This window comes from Aphelocoma coerulescens, chromosome 11 (genome assembly GCF_041296385.1).
Source record: "Aphelocoma coerulescens isolate FSJ_1873_10779 chromosome 11, UR_Acoe_1.0, whole genome shotgun sequence".
NCBI lineage: Eukaryota > Metazoa > Chordata > Aves > Passeriformes > Corvidae > Aphelocoma > Aphelocoma coerulescens.
In genome coordinates this window covers 15,697,823-15,715,736 of record NC_091025.1, presented here as the reverse complement: position 1 = coordinate 15,715,736, position 17,914 = coordinate 15,697,823, and positions in this window count along the sequence as shown.

Genomic DNA, 17,914 nt, shown 5'->3' with positions numbered 1-17,914 from the left:
AAACACAAAAAGATTATTTCTAGAATAATGTTTACAGCATGAAATTCTCAGCTAGTCAGGCTCTTTCCCATTCTCTGCTTGTTACTTTAGACCTAATTCCCCATTCTCTCAATTCTTAGCACAGAAAATATATACTAAAGCTAGTGCTGCTTCCATTTTTTCACCATCTTATCTCACAAACCTGAAATAATGTTTTTCCCTGTAAGCCTTAAATGTACTTACACCTAACAGGAATGAAGGGGATCAGGAATGAATTAAAATTGTTCAATGGTTTATAGCCAGGCTAAACCTCCAAGAACACCAGTTTGTGGTCACTGTATGTTTAGACATGACCCTGCAAAGCTTCCAGGGGCCACAGCTCAGCATGGGCCAGGCTCCCCTGCAGCAAGTGCAACCCAAATCAGAGCAGCGAAATCCTGCTGGGATCCACAGTCAGTCTTCAGAAGGGTTTTAAGTACCAGGGAAATGTGAGCAACCACAAGCTAAAACAGAGTGCTACTCCTAGTTATTGTGTACTCTTGGCAGGAGGGCCATCCATGAGGATAAAGATTCCAGATTTCAGGAATGGATTCTCAGGCAATGATTTAGAACACTTGAAGGCCAAGGAAATAAGAGTGAAACAAGTGCCTTAGAGTTAAGCAAGGGGGGATATTTCCCCCGACCACTGGAATATGACTCTGCTCCGCTCCAGTTCCCATCCCTGCTTCTCCCTAAAGCCACAGCTGTGCACCCAGAAACTTTCCATCAGAAGGACTCAGCATTGCTTCATGTGTTTAGGATGACCTTTCTCCACCATCAAAACTTCAGAAGCCCAAGAAATCCACCTGAAAATCTGGATAATTTCAGACTGCACTAGGACATAACAGGAGCTCCAAAGAGGACATGAAGTCACAGAGGAAGAAGTACTTGAAAGGAGGGACTGATGGCTTTGGAGGAAGGGCAGAAGAAAAGTACAAAACCACAATAGAAGTGGTGGCAGAAAAACTGGGAAGAGGGAGCAAAAATGGTAAAATGACTCCATAATGCTTTACTGGCTCTAAAGCAAGGGAAAATTATGAAAGCACTCATTTATTCTTTTTCAGCCAAAGGAAAAAAAATAGGGCATAAAAAGAGAAGAAAAAAAAAGTACAGAAAGTAGAACATGTGAAGAAAAAAGCCAGCAAAGGAAGAGGAAATTAAGAGAGAGGAGAAACAAGTGCTGGAAGTAAAGGACTGAATGGTGGGGGAGGAGGCAGCACAAAGAGATCTGACGAACAGGGCTTTTAGGTAAGTGAATTTTATTTGTATATGTCATTTCCTACTTTTTATTGCATTTCTCTGGCAACCATCCCACAGTTCCATAACCTATGGGTGGGTGGGAGGAGGTGGCTAAGAGGGCAAAATGGTAGTTTTTGGCAGAATATTGACATGACTTGAGTCAAGTCATTACTTGTGGTTGTCATTAGACAAATAGTGAAAGTGGGCTAATGGGGCAGGTGTTTATGAATCCTACAGGCCAGAGAAGGCTCAGTTTTCACAACCTGACTCACACAGAAAGGGAGAGGCCCAAATGATTCAGTGCAGTGAAAGCAATGGTGAGCAGTGATTTCAGCGCTGCAGAGGCCACAGGGACTTATTTCAGATTTACAGGATGGTTCTGTCAGGTTGCTTCAGCCTCTCAGCAACTTTGGAAGGTGGGCACTGCATAGGTTTCTGTATTGGGGACTTCATTTCTTGCTATCACTGGATGGAATTATTCTTCTGTAGTGCAAAATGAGACCCTAATGCACAATTCTATGGAAAAATATGAGTTTCATGAAAAATATTCTGAAGTCCATCTTTTTTGGGTACTTTTGTTTCTTTTTGCCCTCTGTTTGACTCTCTACAGGCTTTTCCCCCTAATTATCTTGAATTTAAAATGGAAACATTTCTAAAACATACAGTGTCAAATAAAATGAGTTGGGATTTTTGAAGACTTTAGAACACACGCAGTAGCTGCCACCCTGAGTCAGACAAAATATCCAATGTTTTCCCTCTGAGAGTGAGAGGAGCAAATGTCTGGGGAAAAAGTGTATGAACTCTGATATATCTCTCATACAGAGCAATCCTTCTTCCCCTGTGTGCTCCTGCCCTCTGAAGATCAGTGTCAGAGACATTTTGATTTGGAGGCTGGATCTTGATCATCATGTTTAGTAGCTAGTGATGGATTTCATTTCCATGATTTCATGTAATCCCTTTTAATGGTCCATTTATACTTTTGACCTCCACACCATCCTATGGCCATGAGTTCTGTAATTTCATTATGCACTGTGAGGATAAAATACCTCTTTTGTTTGTTTTAAGACTGATGCCTGATCATTTAGTCCTAGTCCTTGCATTTGAGGGAACTGCTAAATAATGTCTCTATATGTTAGAAATCAGGTTTTTGAAATAAAAAAGTCTCTTTCAATTTTAAAGCCTTGTGATCAGGCAAGATCCTCCTTCTCCTCTTGTGAATCCTTCTACGAAAAAAAAGGAAAAAATTCCCAACTCCAACTGCAGCCTGATGAAATTAAAATTAATTAAAGCAAAAGTAGTTTTACAGTGTTCATACTACACAGATAAGTAGCCTTAGTCTTTTTTTATTGTCCTGCATGGTTCCCATCTTGTGTCACATTACGGTGTTCGTTTCAGTTCCATAGATGTGGAATAGCCCATTTTAAGGCCATTTTCTGCAGCCCAACTATTAAATCATAAGCACAGTAATGGGAGAATATGATTACTGAGTTCTCTGCAAGTGCAAGAAGGGGAAGGGCTTGGAAAGTCAATTAAAAGATAGGAGTAGGCTTTGTACAAGACACCTGAGCATGGACAGATAGCAATCTTCAGTGTGGTGGACTAGGGTGTTAACAGACCAGTTTCCATGTTCTTACAGCTGGTAGTTGTCCAGCATCCTCTCTGCACCACCCCCAGTCCTGTGTTTTGTGTGTGTCATCCCAGTCAGATTGCTGAGGAGAGAGACAAAGGACAGATTCCAGGATAAAAATCAAAACTGCTCTGGAAATGCACTGTGTGTGGCAGTATCTGGAGCAGCGGTGAGAGGTTAAAAAAAAGAATTTGACTCTAACCCAAGAATCAAAACGAATGTCAGAGAATTTAATGCAACACAAGGTGTGATGGAACAAAGACTGTTGGGGGGTCTTGTTTTGTTCAGTTATGACAAGCAATATTCAGCACTTTAAAAGAAACAACAGTGTAATGGTTTTCACCGAATTGTATGAACAAACAGGATAACTTTAACAAATATCACAAAACATGTCACAAATCAATTGTATTGAAAATATATTAGGTTTCTTTAAAAGAAAAGATCAGAAAAGGAAGCAGCACAAGCAGGAGGAGAGACAGCACACAAAGATTTACTTCTGAGTGCTACAAAATATTGAACTAAAAATAACATTAAAGATGAAATTTGCAATGAATCTCAAGCTGCTAAATTCCCAAAGGCTGGGTCTGCCAAAGGCTCTGTTGGTTTCCTCTGTTCTTTTCTGTCTTTATTTAAATATTTTATACAGTTGTCTATGTTCATGTGTAGTACGAACTGTCATTTATATTTCAGTCCACTCTAAAATGGATCTTAGACTATCTCAAGCTGTGCACTGCAGTGAGGAGTTTGGAACTGAGAGGTAAGTTGAACTGGTAGGGACAAATGAAGACTGATATTTAATGTAGTTTTTGTGTACTTATATTTTGCTGTCATGTATTTTGCCTTAAAACTGATTTGTAATTTTCTGCATTTTGTGACATTATGATAAGATGTGATGCAAGTGGGGTTTCCATTTAGCAAATGCATTGATGTATTTTTGAGTCAGAGTGGTTGAATTCTGACCTTAGGCTTTCATGTCTAGCAGTAACAACACACAAGTTTGGATCTGCAGTCTTAAATGCTTCTCCTTGTGCTTTGGACTTTCCAAGGTAACCTTTTTAAAACAAGACAGTCTTGAGCTTATTTTAGATTCACTTGTGTGATAGGCCCACAGGGTGCTAAGCATCCTCGCGTCTCCATTGTCTTAGGAATACCGGGCACACCTTACCCAGAAAAGCTGGGACTCACCGTGGAGCTGGATCTGCCACCTTGGGAAAGATTCTCCCACCCTCCTGGCGTGGGGGGAGGAAGCAGGGGGACCTGTTCTGTCCCTGCAAAGACAAATTGCAGCAGTCGTGGTGGCTGGGGCACAGCCAGAGCTTCCTAATTGCTCCCTGCAGGCTGGGAGCCCCCCGGGCTGGGCTGGAGCGGGCGCTGCCAGCAGGGCGAGGGGTGGCACCGACCCTGCTCCATCCCTGCAGGAGGAAGCGCTCCCTGAAGGGCTGGGGATGCTGCTGCTGCTGCATCCTGACCTTAGCTCAGTTCCGTTGCTGATACTCCGTGCTGTTAGATTAGTACTAAGGTGGGATTTTGCACTTCTTTTACACCAGCATGAGGAAGAACAAAATTCGTAGTGTTGGACTCCATTTCATCAATTTGTATAAAAGAAAGAATCCTTAATAAATTATGTTGATTTCTTGCTTCCAAACAGTAAATCATGCAGAATAAAAATTTGAAGTAGTGGCTATGAGATTAGGAAGTCTAAGAGGCTTTTACTACTTGGGAGCTTTGACTATTAAAAATTGATAAATTGCCATTGAAATACAAGCAGCTCCACAATATGATAGATCAAAGTTCATTTTTTTCCCTAATGCAGAGTTAACATGAGCAGGCTTACTTTTTGCTCATCTTCTTTGCAGATCAAAAACAATCCTTTCTTTTTATTTGAGTGATCAATTTACTAGAAGAGCCCAATGTATATGTTGTGACTGCAGTAAAATTCTTATTCACAAGCCCTTAAGTACTAATATAGCTCGCTGGCATTATGCAAACCTCAGTACATCTCAGCACTGCTGTCCAAAGTGGATAGTGTGTCTCCTCCACATAACACAGGTGCAAATTGATTAGTTATAGTTCGTGAAGTGATATTTCTTAAAATATTTTGACCCCATTATTAAAAAGCTAACTCTTCTCTGTAGCACTTCTACATTAAGTTAGCAGAAAGACTTCAGAATGTTGTGTTTTAGTGGATGGTATTCCATAGAAAGGACTCAAATGACTGAAATGTAAACCTTGGAAAGACACTTTGCTGGTAGCTTTTTTAGAAATCTATTAATTGCATGTCAGCGTAGCCATATGAGTTTTTCTCTTTTGTGTATTAAATATCTCTTATTACTTTCTAAGCATCTATAAATCCACTCTGTGGCAGTTTGTATTTTTTGAAAACCTTTTAAATTAAGTAACACAAAAATATGTAATGAACATGCAACATTAAACACTTTCAAGGGCAGCAAATACGATCACATCCTTCAGAAAATATTTCTAAAATGTGTGATTTCCAACCCACTAACTTACTTGTAAGTTGGGTAAAAGCTGCAGTTGATAACAAGGTCTTGTGTATCTGGATCTTTGGGAAAACAGTGTCTGCCAGTATAGCTGGAAGAGACAGACATTTCTATTTTTAAGATAGTTCTGTAAAGAAAACCCTCTGTGGGTGTCCACACTTGGCAGCTGATCTCAGGCCTGGCATGGTGTGCACACACTGCCACAGCTCCCATCATCCCAGGAGGAGAAAAATCCTGCATGTGGCCCCAAGAAGGTTCAATCCTGCAGAGCACTTAAGCACAAAATTAGTTTTAAACTTAAGGGACAATATAAATTAGATACAGACTTTGGTAAAAGATGCAGGATGAAATACATGTATTATAGGAGGGATATAGTGTGTGAAAATAAACTGTATGAGAAAGCATCTATAGATAGCTGGGAAGGTAATAAAGGAATCCTTTGATTTCAGTTCAAGGAAAACTTAAATTTACTGTATTTTATTTCACAATAATCCTTCAGTCGTCTACCACAGTTTGTGTCTGGCCATGAAATTTTCATCTATGTAGCGTTATTCTTTGGTATGTAAAGATTTCCAGTCTCTGAGCCTGATTTGGCTCATCTTGGTGCTGATGACAGAAATTCCAATTTTGCTTTCAAAAGGCATGATTGAACCAGTTAACATTTCTTTCAGCCTCGCAGAAGGACATATTGCTTATTTTATATCTAAAGTATGCCAAAATAAGATTAAGACACTTGATGAACATTGCACGGTAAGTCAGAGGCACATATTCATAAAACTCAGCATTCCTTCCCGCCGGCCTCTCACCTCCCTGTTGCCCTGTTGTGATGGTGCAGGTGGCTGCAGCCATTCTAACCCCTGAGGCTAAAACCGAGACCACTTATGGTGGTCAGGCACCAAAGTTTAACAACTCGCTCTGCACTTAGGGGGAGAGCCCGTAATCGTCCAGCTCCGTGATCTACATGTTCTTTATGATTGGTTCATGGTTTTCCCTGCGTATTTTATTTATAAAGTTGTTAATAGTCATTTCCCTTAGTTAAAATACGTAGAAGTTCTAGAAACTTCTATGCTACTCGAAACCCCATTGGTTCCTTCCCCAAGTCCCTCCTCTGTGTTAATCCCATTGGTTCCCTCAGCTTCAACCCTGCCTCTTTCCCCTTGTCCCATTGGCTGCATTCCTTATCCCCGCCTTTCCATCCCTACTATAAAATCCCTGGCCACAGTCAGATTTTTGGCTCCTTGTTCCTGGGCCTTTTACAGCTCTTAGTTCGTGATAAATTCCCAATAAACCGTCTCCGTGGAACCCATATGAGGAGTCCCCTCCCTCTTCCTTCCTCTCTGTCTGTGCACACCCTCCAGTCAGCCCAGGAGCTCACTCTCTACCCTTTTTGTGCCAGTGCCACCTTGTACCAGAGGGTGCAGCTGGACCTCCAGGCTTCTCTTGTGGCTAGCGTGCAACCCATCGCCCTGTTTTGTACTGTACTTTTGATAATGTGTCTGCATTCCCACAGCAATATTCTTCTGGCACATCATAACGCAATAGTTTTGAAATATGCTTTTCGTGTGATGTGTGAAAACATAAAATCTATAGATGTGCAATATACATGGATAAAAGAATTCATATTACAATATCTAGCTACAAGCATAATAAATGGAAATTGATGAAAAGGGAATCTTTCTACTGCTGGGATTTTAAAGAATTAGACAAATGTGTATAGTTCAAATAAGGCAGAATTTCTGCTTCTTGTCACAGAAAGAGCGATGAACATGTATCAGAAGAGAAAATCAGCTGCTGCTTGGTAAGTACCCTATGATTTTTCTTGACTGCTGCCATTTGGGCCCTACCAAGTCCAGTACTTACTGTGCTGATCAGGCTGCTGTCTCCTTCTCTGTTATTAGATCACTCAGAAAGACAGTTTTCTTAGAAAAACTAAAATTATGCCAATGCAATGCCATCTCTTCAGAAATACTTTTATTAGTTCATTTACATTTCAAGCTGGAGCTAAATCAGTATATTGGTGGAGACAATTCTTGGTCCAGTCTTTTCATGTTGGAGGCAGAAGAGATTCCTAGAGAAGTGACACTGAATGCTGTTTTTCTCTTAGTTTTGTAGGCAGTCCCTGGATAGTGCAATATTATGTGAAGCAAATCTTTGTGATCTGTATATTTACGTTAAGTGATTTTAATTATTTTTGTTACTGTTTTAAGAGTAGTAGCAGTAGTAATAGCAGAGGTAGGAGTATTATTGGCAGCCCCTCTGTCCAAAGAGCTCATTAAAGGACAGCACTCTGGAGATGATGGCCTATGTGACTGGAATCAGCGGGACACAGGAACTGCGTCCCATATGATGAATAACAAAAGAAAGGGTAGTTTACATTCTTTGATACATTTCTGCTCGATTAACCCCCAGTGGGATTTTACCCCTCCAGTCACATTTTTTTGTTCCTCTAATCTTCTTTTGTATTTGCTCACTGACCCCGAGCATGTATTTGACTTGTGACCCTATTTCTGTTAATAAAATACAGGCCATCTGACCAGCATTCACACCACTCCACTACAAGGTGATGATTACCTCATTGTAACTGCTGGGAGTTAGCAACTCGCAGGGTAAGGCTGGTGGTTGGGTGGCCTGGAGATAAGATAACCAATGAAGGCAGCAGAAGCAGTTCTGAACTGTGCCTTCAAAACCAAACTGCAGATAATAAACTCCTTCAAAATACCTAATTCTATCCGTGGAACTGCATACCTCCTTATGTATTGTTCAGCTATTAATTAGTTGATAATGTTTAGGGGATCATGGCATGACAAAAAACAATTATAGTTATAATGTGGAAATTTTCAGTATCCATATGGGTGGTAGCTTATAAAATCAAAATTACCCCATTTCCATTTTGAGTTATCAATTATAATTATATGTCTCATGAAAAAAAAATACATCAGCACTCAGTGGCAATAATTTCAGTATAGTGTTTTGAGGCTAAATTAACACTGGAAAGCATAGGTGATCTCTTTCTAAGCAAAGTAATACTTGTTTATAAAGCACTAGCAGAAAAGTAGGGCGGGTTTTTTAAAGAAAATACATAGTAATGAATTTACTCATGCTTTCACCAAATCCTTAAACCATGAATCTTATGAAAGGCACTGCTAATTGTGTGTTACATGAAAAAATCATGCCAAAGCCATTTATCAGATATGTAATCTGTGTCTCTGTTTTGTGACAGGAAGCCATTATTTCCACTGAAAAAACAAATCTGTTAAATTTGAACTATTAGATTACAGCAGGGTTAGGGCTGCTTCTGTGCTGTAGAGTCACATCAGGGTCACAGCCCAGTTCTAGAGATGTACTGCAAGAGCTTCATATCTGATTAAGACAAAAAACTGATAAAAATGTAATGCAGACTAACAATATGGAATTATCTGATGCAGTTTGGGGGGATAGGGGCAGGGGGTATAACATCATTCAGTTTATTTGCATATGTTTGTTCTTTCTACTGAAATCAATCTCTTTGAAGGAAGCAAGAAAACTTTAGAAAAAGAAAATATTATTAATGCTGGTAGGAGAACACAGAAGAAAATCTTTAGTAAACATTTCTTTTCCAGTGTTGATTATCATTCTGTCTAATGTTTATTTTCATAGTTTTCTTTGATCCAAACACAAATAACAATAAAGTTAGCTTCATTTCTTTGAACTAACAAAACCATAATGTGGCCAAATTTGGAACAAATTTTTAAGTGGCTTTTTTGTTTTTCTTCAAAGCCACATACCAGATTTATAGAGTAGATATTTGCATAACTTGCACTCTCTCCTATATAGGAATGTTTCTATGGCTAGCAGTGATTTATCTGCTGTGGGCCTCCCTCTGCCTTTCCTGGAAGGCTGAGGGCTCTGAGCACCTGGACACACACTCAATACTGGTCCAGGGAGCGCCCAGGGCTTTGGGTCAGGGCTCACCCCGTGTCTCATGGAAGTTGCTGCAGTTTGTAGGGACTGACTGTGACTCTGTGGGGCTGGCTCGTGGGTGTAAGCCCAGAATGTGTCATTCCACCCTCCCTGCATCCCTAGCCCAGCCTCCACTGCAGCCAGTGGGCAGAGAGGCAGGGCAGGATGGCAGAGCACCAGGGCCCTCCCTGCCCATGGGCACCTCTGCTCAAGGGGAGCCCAGGGCACAGGTTCTACCTTTACCAGCTGCTCCCATCAGACTCTGACAGATGATTGTGTGCTGTAGACTTGGAAACAGCCACATTCCTAAGGTAAATATTGTGCAATTGGAAAATATGTACTACACTATTTACCACAGTGCTTGAAGTTGAGCCTGCGTTGCTGGGGGTGTTTTAGTCTGTATGTATTTAAAAACTCTGCCAAATCACAGATCTGCTCAGGAGACCTGGCAGCACCTGCTGAGGCAATGGTGAAGAGTCTGTATCTGTGATGGGAAGCATCTCTGTCACCCTCAGATTACAGCCAGCATGTATTCTGGCCGTTCAGTGCAGCCCTCCTGCATGCAAATATTGGGCCTGAAAGTGGTGGAAGTTATGAATAAAGACCACAAGGTCCAACCTCAGTCAATCAGCTACAGAAAAGCCATATGCTGGATAAACCGACTGCTTTAAGTATTTTCAGGATATGATACAGAAACATGAGAGATTCTCAGGTTCTCTAAAACTCAATATGTTTTTTGCTTTCCCATTACATCCCTGTGTTTGTCCCCCTGCTCAGCCTGGCTGAACAAGGGCATCCAGTCTAATGATTGATTGCCTCTGAGAGCACATCCAAGTTTCATTCTTAAATCAGCCAGCATGTGGTTGATGACAGGGACAAAGCCAATCCTCATCACTCCCTAAGCAAATAATCTTCCTCTTTATTGTACACTTTGATGAAGTTATGATTTCACCATTGAAATAAGTATCAGAATTTCCACCAGGTTCGGGTGGATTTGGACATTGACTTCTAGGTGCAAATGGCTTCTTAAAGGGTTACTTTTAAGTAAGTAGGTGTTTAAGTTCTTCAAAAGGTTATAAAAATAATAGCAAATGCAAATAACATGACATCAGGTATTGCTAAAAAGTGTCACTAGCAAATGGGTGGTTTTAAGGTTAAATCAGAACTAATCCCAGTGACTGCAGGTGACTCACACTTGAGTAAGAATGAAAATTTGGGTTTTGAACTGTGTAGAAGAGTTTTGGCTGAACCTTTTAATTTTCATTGGGGAGGTGAGGTGGGCATGTTGTTAGTTGGGAGTTTTGGGTTTTTTAATACTTAGAAAAATGCCAAATAGAAATCAGTTGTTAACTTCTGCAGTTTGTTCTAGTCAAAATAAAGTACTTCTGTTCCTAGAGGAGGGAGTTCTGAAATGGTACCTAAAGGTCCTGCCTAAATGTGCAAAGCCCTTCCCTTTAAAAGATCATCTCCACTAAAAGCACAACCAAAAAACACTCCTCACTTAGTCTCCTCTTTTTTTTTTCTTTCTAACACTATGAAAACAGGAGAAACAGAGCTGATACTTTAATTATTGTGCAGTTCACTCCATATGAATATAGTTAGTAATATGGGACCGAAAAAACTTCACACATCCAGGCTCTGTTTCCTCAATTGCTGGCAGAGGTAGCGTAGGCACAAAGCCCAGAATGAGTCCACAGCAACATCCACTGAAGATGTCCCAAGGAGTAAAGCTTGCAAAGTTAGAGAGCTTCAGAATACCCATCTCTTGACAGAAGAGTGTGAATCAGAGCACTTCCAAAAGTCATTAGCTTTACATTCTTACTTAATTTTAAGTAAGAGTACACAGAAGTGCTCACGTGCTAGAAAAGGCTCTTCCCATTTTTTGTTATGGAAGGAAACAGAACTTTGGCGTGGAGAAGCAGAGTCCCTTGTATTTCCTCATCCCCAAGGCTGCTCAGAGCTAAGCACAAAATTGTTCTCCGTGTTCTTCCTTCCTCTCTTTTTGAAAAAAAAGTGTTTCTACCCTGCATTTCAGCTAAGATGAGCAGAAAGCCTTGCAGATGGGTGTAGAAACATCTGCCTGAGTCTGCAGAAGCCTGAAAGAGCAGCAGTGAGAGGTATAATGCTTGGAAACTCCAGAGGGTTGGCTATGCCTGTGTGAAAACTCAGCATGTGTTACAGCTCAAAATAAATGGGAGTCCATGTACAAATAAATAGTATATAGCTTACTGTAGTGATGGCTGCATTTTGGAGGGGTGGTGTTTGGTTTTTAATATGCAGCTAAATAATATTTAATGTTCTATTATTTTTATGTTCAGGTAAAACAAAATATTTGCAGTTATTGTGAGAATATTGCCACCGATGGCCCAGGCTGAAGTGGGTGCAAAGCTTTTGTGGTGCCTGGCAAAGGATGTGGGTGATGTCCTGGCCCAGGTAATTGGTGTAGAATATGGGACCAGTCTGTCTTGAAAATTCTTCTTCAGAGTGTAGCACCACTGTGCTCTTCACATCCAGAGACTGAAACAGGAGCTGTGCCTCAAAACCCTTGTGTTGTATAGTCCCATGTTAATTCCTCTTCCTTTATCTCCAGTAATTTTCCTAGGGTGAGTCTGGTCTCTCCCTTCTGCTCAGCAGGGGGGTGGTTGTTTTTTCCTTTGTTCTATTAACTTTGTCATAACTATTATCTACTATATTCACATAACAACCACTATCAAGCTACTAAAGTTTTCAAGTAAATTAAATCCCCCTTTTTAGAACAATAAGGAAAGGGTTTTACTAAATAAATACATAAAGCTTCTCTTAGATCATGCAATAAGGAAACTGAATATAGAGCTAAAGTTCCCAGAACTTGGGAGGACAAAGGAGCAGTTTACTACAGAGCTTTTTCCCAACACTCAGAGCTCTGATAGTCCTTAGAGGAAATAATAATTCTTTCTCTTTGTCACTCTTCTCTTGGTTTCTTTTGTTGTTTAGGATTAAAAAAATAAAAAGTGTAGGTACTACTTACAAGGCAGCTTCCTTGATGTTTCTGGTAGTCCAACCAAGGGACAAGATTGTGTGTGTAGGAAGGGGAGATGAACAATTCATCCTGTAAAGGAATTAAAAACAAAAGTGGAAATCCATTGTAAGAAGAGTGGTGGGGATTATAGCTGCATGCTTTCACTAATGACTTTGCAAACATTTAGCCAGAGATAACCCAGAAATCCAGTTGCACTTTATTTAATATTCAGATAAGGACCATTCACCTGCTGTTAAGCTACAACATCTACAATCATTCTTTGAATACTGATAATTATATGAAGCAGACTCCCCTAGAGGCTGGTAGTCTAGTCTGGATTCACCTGGAATACAAAGATGAATAATATTGCATATTACATGCACCCAAGTAGTTGCAATTTATAGAAATGTCCATTTATACTCCTGAAAAAAAGATGTGTATTTCCCTAGGGGTACAGTATATGGTGATAAAAACCTGTGTGTGGGGACATTTTGGATTGTAACTCCTAGCATGCCTGTTGATTAATTAATAAACAAATAAATCATTATATTTAGCCAGACATCTCACTCCGAGCCCATAAAAGAGAAAATGTTAGAAATGAATTTTGTGTGCCTCGCCATAAGGAAGGGTTACTCAGAGAAACCAGAAATGAGTACGAGAAGTGGCATCCAAATGGCTCCGAGTCGATGTGTGTGCACATTTTTAAAAGATGAGTAGCATTATGAATCTGCTCTCTTTGCCTCCTCCTTTCCTCCTCTTTCTCCCATCAGGTGCCTTGTCCTTGTTCTCCCCTCTCATTTGCTGATGGCTGATAACACCTTATCTCCACCAGGGAAGCAACCGGGAAGTTTGCTCCTTCCTCACAAGACTGAGGGTATAATTAGAACCACGCACCTGCTCAGTCCTCCGGTGACTCAGTTAGTCTACATCCATGTCAAAATCCATGCTGTGAGGGTAATTTGATCATCTCACTTACTTTTTTTCATATACTTTATATGAATAAGCCACCAGAATAAGCCTCTGTTGAGTTGGTTCAGTTTAATCTCACAAATTTGTGTCAACTCTTTGTTGCTAGAAGAATTTTATCATTTGATCTCATGATTACGCTTTAGTAGACTTTTGTACTTATTTTATTTCACTCTCCAGAATACAAAAATTCCATTTTTGTGTCAAAATCATCTCTTTATTATTATCTATTTATATTTCTGTGATACTTACAGACTTCAACTGAGATCAGGGTCGTCTTGTACGAGACAATACAGAAGCATGCAATAAAAGAATTCTGGTCCCAGGAGCCTTGTAAGCTGAATAAAAGCTGGGAGAAAGGAAATATTGCCCCCATTTTACAGATGGGAAAGTGAAGCTCTGACAGTCTTTCTGTACAACACAGAGCAGTGTCAGACAGCAATAGTGAAGAGAGAGTTCTGAAAAAGCAACAAAGTCCAGAAACTATGCAAAACAAAGGTGGATTTAAACCCTATTTCACTGGCAAACATCCATGCAAGTTCAAATAAGTTATAGCTGTACACTGGTTTCATTTGCACACTGAGCATCCCAAGGCTCCCTTGGCCTTCTCCATCCTTTGTCTCCCAGACCTCCCTTCAAAGGCAGATGACAACATTTTTTGATGCTGCTGCCTTAGGCTCATAAGAGTTAGTTTGCCACTGCTTCCTCTAGCACTTAAAAAAAAATTTACCTCGAGCCCTGCGATGCCACAGGGGTGTCAAATCTCTCTGACTGCAGCAGCTTCCAGGCTCAGCAGAAATACATCAAGGCTCTGTTAGACTCTCCTTCCCAGCATCCGAAGGGTAATGCAATCTTTTTGTCCTTGAACTGAGCCTGGAATCTCCTGCATTAGAATACTTTCCCTCTGCTGCTCCCAGAAGACCCTGCAAGACCCCAGGGAAGCTGAAGTCAGCTGAGGATATTCACTCAAGACCAAGCAGCAGAGCAGCACTTTGGTGTTCCCTGGGGACAGCAGAAAGGAGAGGAAATGATAAGTTCACCATCTCCCTTTCAGAAATGACTAAATATAGGAGGGGAGCCTGCCAGGAAAAGGAGGTGAGGGGTGCAGCAGTTTATACAGAGGTGCTTGTGCTCCCCTCAGATCTGCTGAGCTGCTGCAGGCATTGGCACACCAGCCTGCTGAGCTCGGTGTGCAGAGCCCCGTGAGCCAAACTCTTCACCATTCCAACTGTACCACTACAACACTGCCTTCTGACTAAATACCGGTGCAGACTAATTGTCAAGGATCAGATAACAGGAAAATATTTCTATTTGACAGTCTACTATTTTTCAATTGTTCCTCTGTTACATATCTAAGTAAACATTTGTTCCACTTATCATTTCTGAGCAAAAGACATGAATCATTTGACTAGTAAAACCACAACGACAGCTGTTGCTTATTAGAAACAGTCATCTTGTTCAAGGGCCTGCTATGGAGGAGTTCTTCAGGAAACTGTTTCTGCTTTTAGTGCTTTACAGTGCAATGAAAGCAAAGTTGTAGAAATTAGGCCATTTTTGTTTCACTTACGTGATTGGCAAAACACCCAGGCACATACACACACACGAAGCAATCATTACAGCTGAGCTACAAGCCCCCAAGAAACAGGAAAATACTCACTTAAGAATACTACTAATGATATAATACTTATGGTCTTTGTGGCTTTTATACAGAACTCTACATTATAGTGAAACAAAACCAGATTTAAGGGTCCTTTGGTAAGCAGGTTGCATGTTTGGGATTTTGGTGTAGGATATAATATTTATACCAGTTATTATGCATGTACCAGAAATATGTTTTGCCATTCATGGTTTTTCCAGCTCTCAGGAACGAATTAACCTTGGCTTCATAAAATCCCTAGAAGCCAGTCATCAGTGGTCACTACTACATTACTCTCAGAATAAGCTTCTTGAGTCAGTGACTTAAAAAAAAGAAGAATTTTAAAAATTCTGGTCAGGACAGAAAAAGCAGGGAAAGGCAACAAAATACTTTTTAAATTAGCGGAAACAAAATAGGGGAAAAAAAACCTTGGACCGTGACGAAATCAAAAACAATTAAGTGAAACCAAGTCAGGTTAGACATAAGGATTTTTCCCTTCCTGGAGTGTTGGTTCAAAGGCATTCTAGATCATACAGGCCAAAATCTGATTGTTTCTGTGACCTGTATGGAACAAAATTGTGTTAAACAGAGGCCTAAGAGCTGGGCATTTTATCAGACAAAATCACTGGAATGGTATACCCTGTATGATGCTCTTTTTGTCAGCTTGGAAGGGAGAAGCCAAAGACTAAATGAGCGTAGAGACTGCACTGATCCCAGCAGAGCAGAGGGGAGGAACCTTGGCAGGGCAGTGGAGAGATGCTACCAAGTAGTCTGCTCAGCTAAATAGCAGAGCTTGTAGTTTGTGGCTGTTACTTAGATACCTTTAAAACCTGCAAAATTAATTTTAAAACATTAAAAAAGAAAGAGTTAAAATAACATCATTTTAAAGGATTGTTGGATTATGGCAGAGGAAAAGGAAAGCAGAACAGGAAAGCAATGGAGAGAAGCAAGACACTGAGGAGGCGAAGCTGAGGTTTATTATGGGTTAGAAATCTGCAAAACCAATTCAATAATAGCATTCAACGAGGTTTCTAGAGATCACATCCTGCCCTTCATTCACCCTCACAACGCTCACTGATGGGAGTCAGCACTTTGCTGCAACTGGATATTTAGAAGTCATCTGTACTGTGTAACATGCCTGTTCTTACTAATCTTAGTCAAGTAAGTAGTTCATTCTCATGTGTCATCCCACGAAGTCAAATGTGCTATTAGCATAAGTGATGATTACTTACCCACGTGAGGTCCTGCAAGGTTGGGGCTCCCAGCATCAGTACACTTGACATGGCAGTCCTTCTATTGTAATTGTATAAAATGGGGCCCAATTCAGTTCAGAGGTGCCTTGAGGAATAAGCTGAACTTAAACGGGTGCTCAGTCCTGTGACTGGACCTCTAAAAACCCTTCATTCATTGAGTGAATACTAATTAGTCAGAGGAGGGTTATTAAATTATAGACTCGGTTCTTTATCGTTGCTCAGAGCACGATACCCTTGCAAGTGCCTGAGCAAAATAATGAAAATCAGAGCACACAGAGAGGGAAGTTAAGGTGTGATTGCTTTCCTTGGTAAAAACAGGGACTGCAGAAATGTCATTAATAAGCAGGACAGAGAATCCGTACATGTCAATGGGTAAATTTCGCTCTAGAAGAATGCAATGCACTAAAAATGGACAATACTAGACACTGTGGAAAGCTGCATCTCACAGCTGCACTGGGATGGAAAATCTCCCTCCAGACAGGTGGATGGAAAAGGCCTGATCCAGAACCCAGACAGTGGAAATCTGAGTTGGAGGAGCTCTGAATCAGGCCCTTCCTGAGCAGGCACCCTCAGACACCCTTGACAGGGCTGAGTTCTGGAGGGTTGTGTAAAGTAACACACTCAGCATAACATCCATAACTGATTGGTTATCCCCAATCAAATGCTCAGTGCAAGAAGGAAGCAATCATGTCCCTCTCCTAGGGAACAGCACCTCGTTGCTGCATGGATACATCAGGAAGAGATTTCACTCATGCTAAGCACATGATTTTAATGTGTTACAGGTATTTCTAACAGCTGACAGTCTCTTGCTTTTTGGATTTCTCATATCTTTTAGTTCTTTACCTAAATTCTGAGCAGCTCCCAGCCTGAGTGGCTCCTATGTTCTTTCTGAACCTTGCTTGTAAGATCCTACAGCTCTCACAGCATTTACATATTTTGTGAATACTGCAGCAATTCCTTGTGACCTTTGTGATCATCTCCTTAATTCATAGTTCTCCTGATTTCCAAAGTGTAATGGATGTAGGAAAATTTTGGATTATCATCTTCTAACCAACTAAGTCTCTGCTCTGCTCTTTGCTACGTGCGATCTGCTACAGTTACAGAATGCATGAGTAGTCTTCTATGTTTGTGGTTTTTAAAAAAAAAAAAATGGATCATTGAAAAAGTCTTAATCAGAGGTACCAAAAATACTGCCCAGCTGTTAGAGGGTTTGGCACAGTAGATCACAAACAGCAGACTCAGTCTAACATTTGATCTTTGCTTTGCTGGCTGTATCTGTTAAAACAACCTGCTGTTTGTGTGCTGCTGCACTTCGGCTTTCCAGCCAGGTGTTTGTGAAGAATTGCATTTATTCAATTAGTACATAAATGCTTGCCAAATTATGTATACTAATGGCATATATGCAGGTCAGTCCTGTGCCATCACACATGCAAAGTGCATTTTACACAAGGCATCACTTGGACTTCTGGGGGTAGGACTAAAATCTGAATATTAAATGGCAAATGGATCCTCACTAGATGAACAACAAAGAATCATCATTGTCAATATTAGTGAAACAGTGTTAATTTTTTTTTTATAGTTGTCTGGACAGCATAAGTTTTTATTCTGTTAGATTTGTAATCAAGTTCAGACATTTTCAGGGTTTTGAGGCTTTTGCTGTCTCATGCCTTTGTACAGCCTAAGAACGTGCCCACACTTTAGCCAGCGGTAATCCATGTGAAGTCATGAAATAGGACT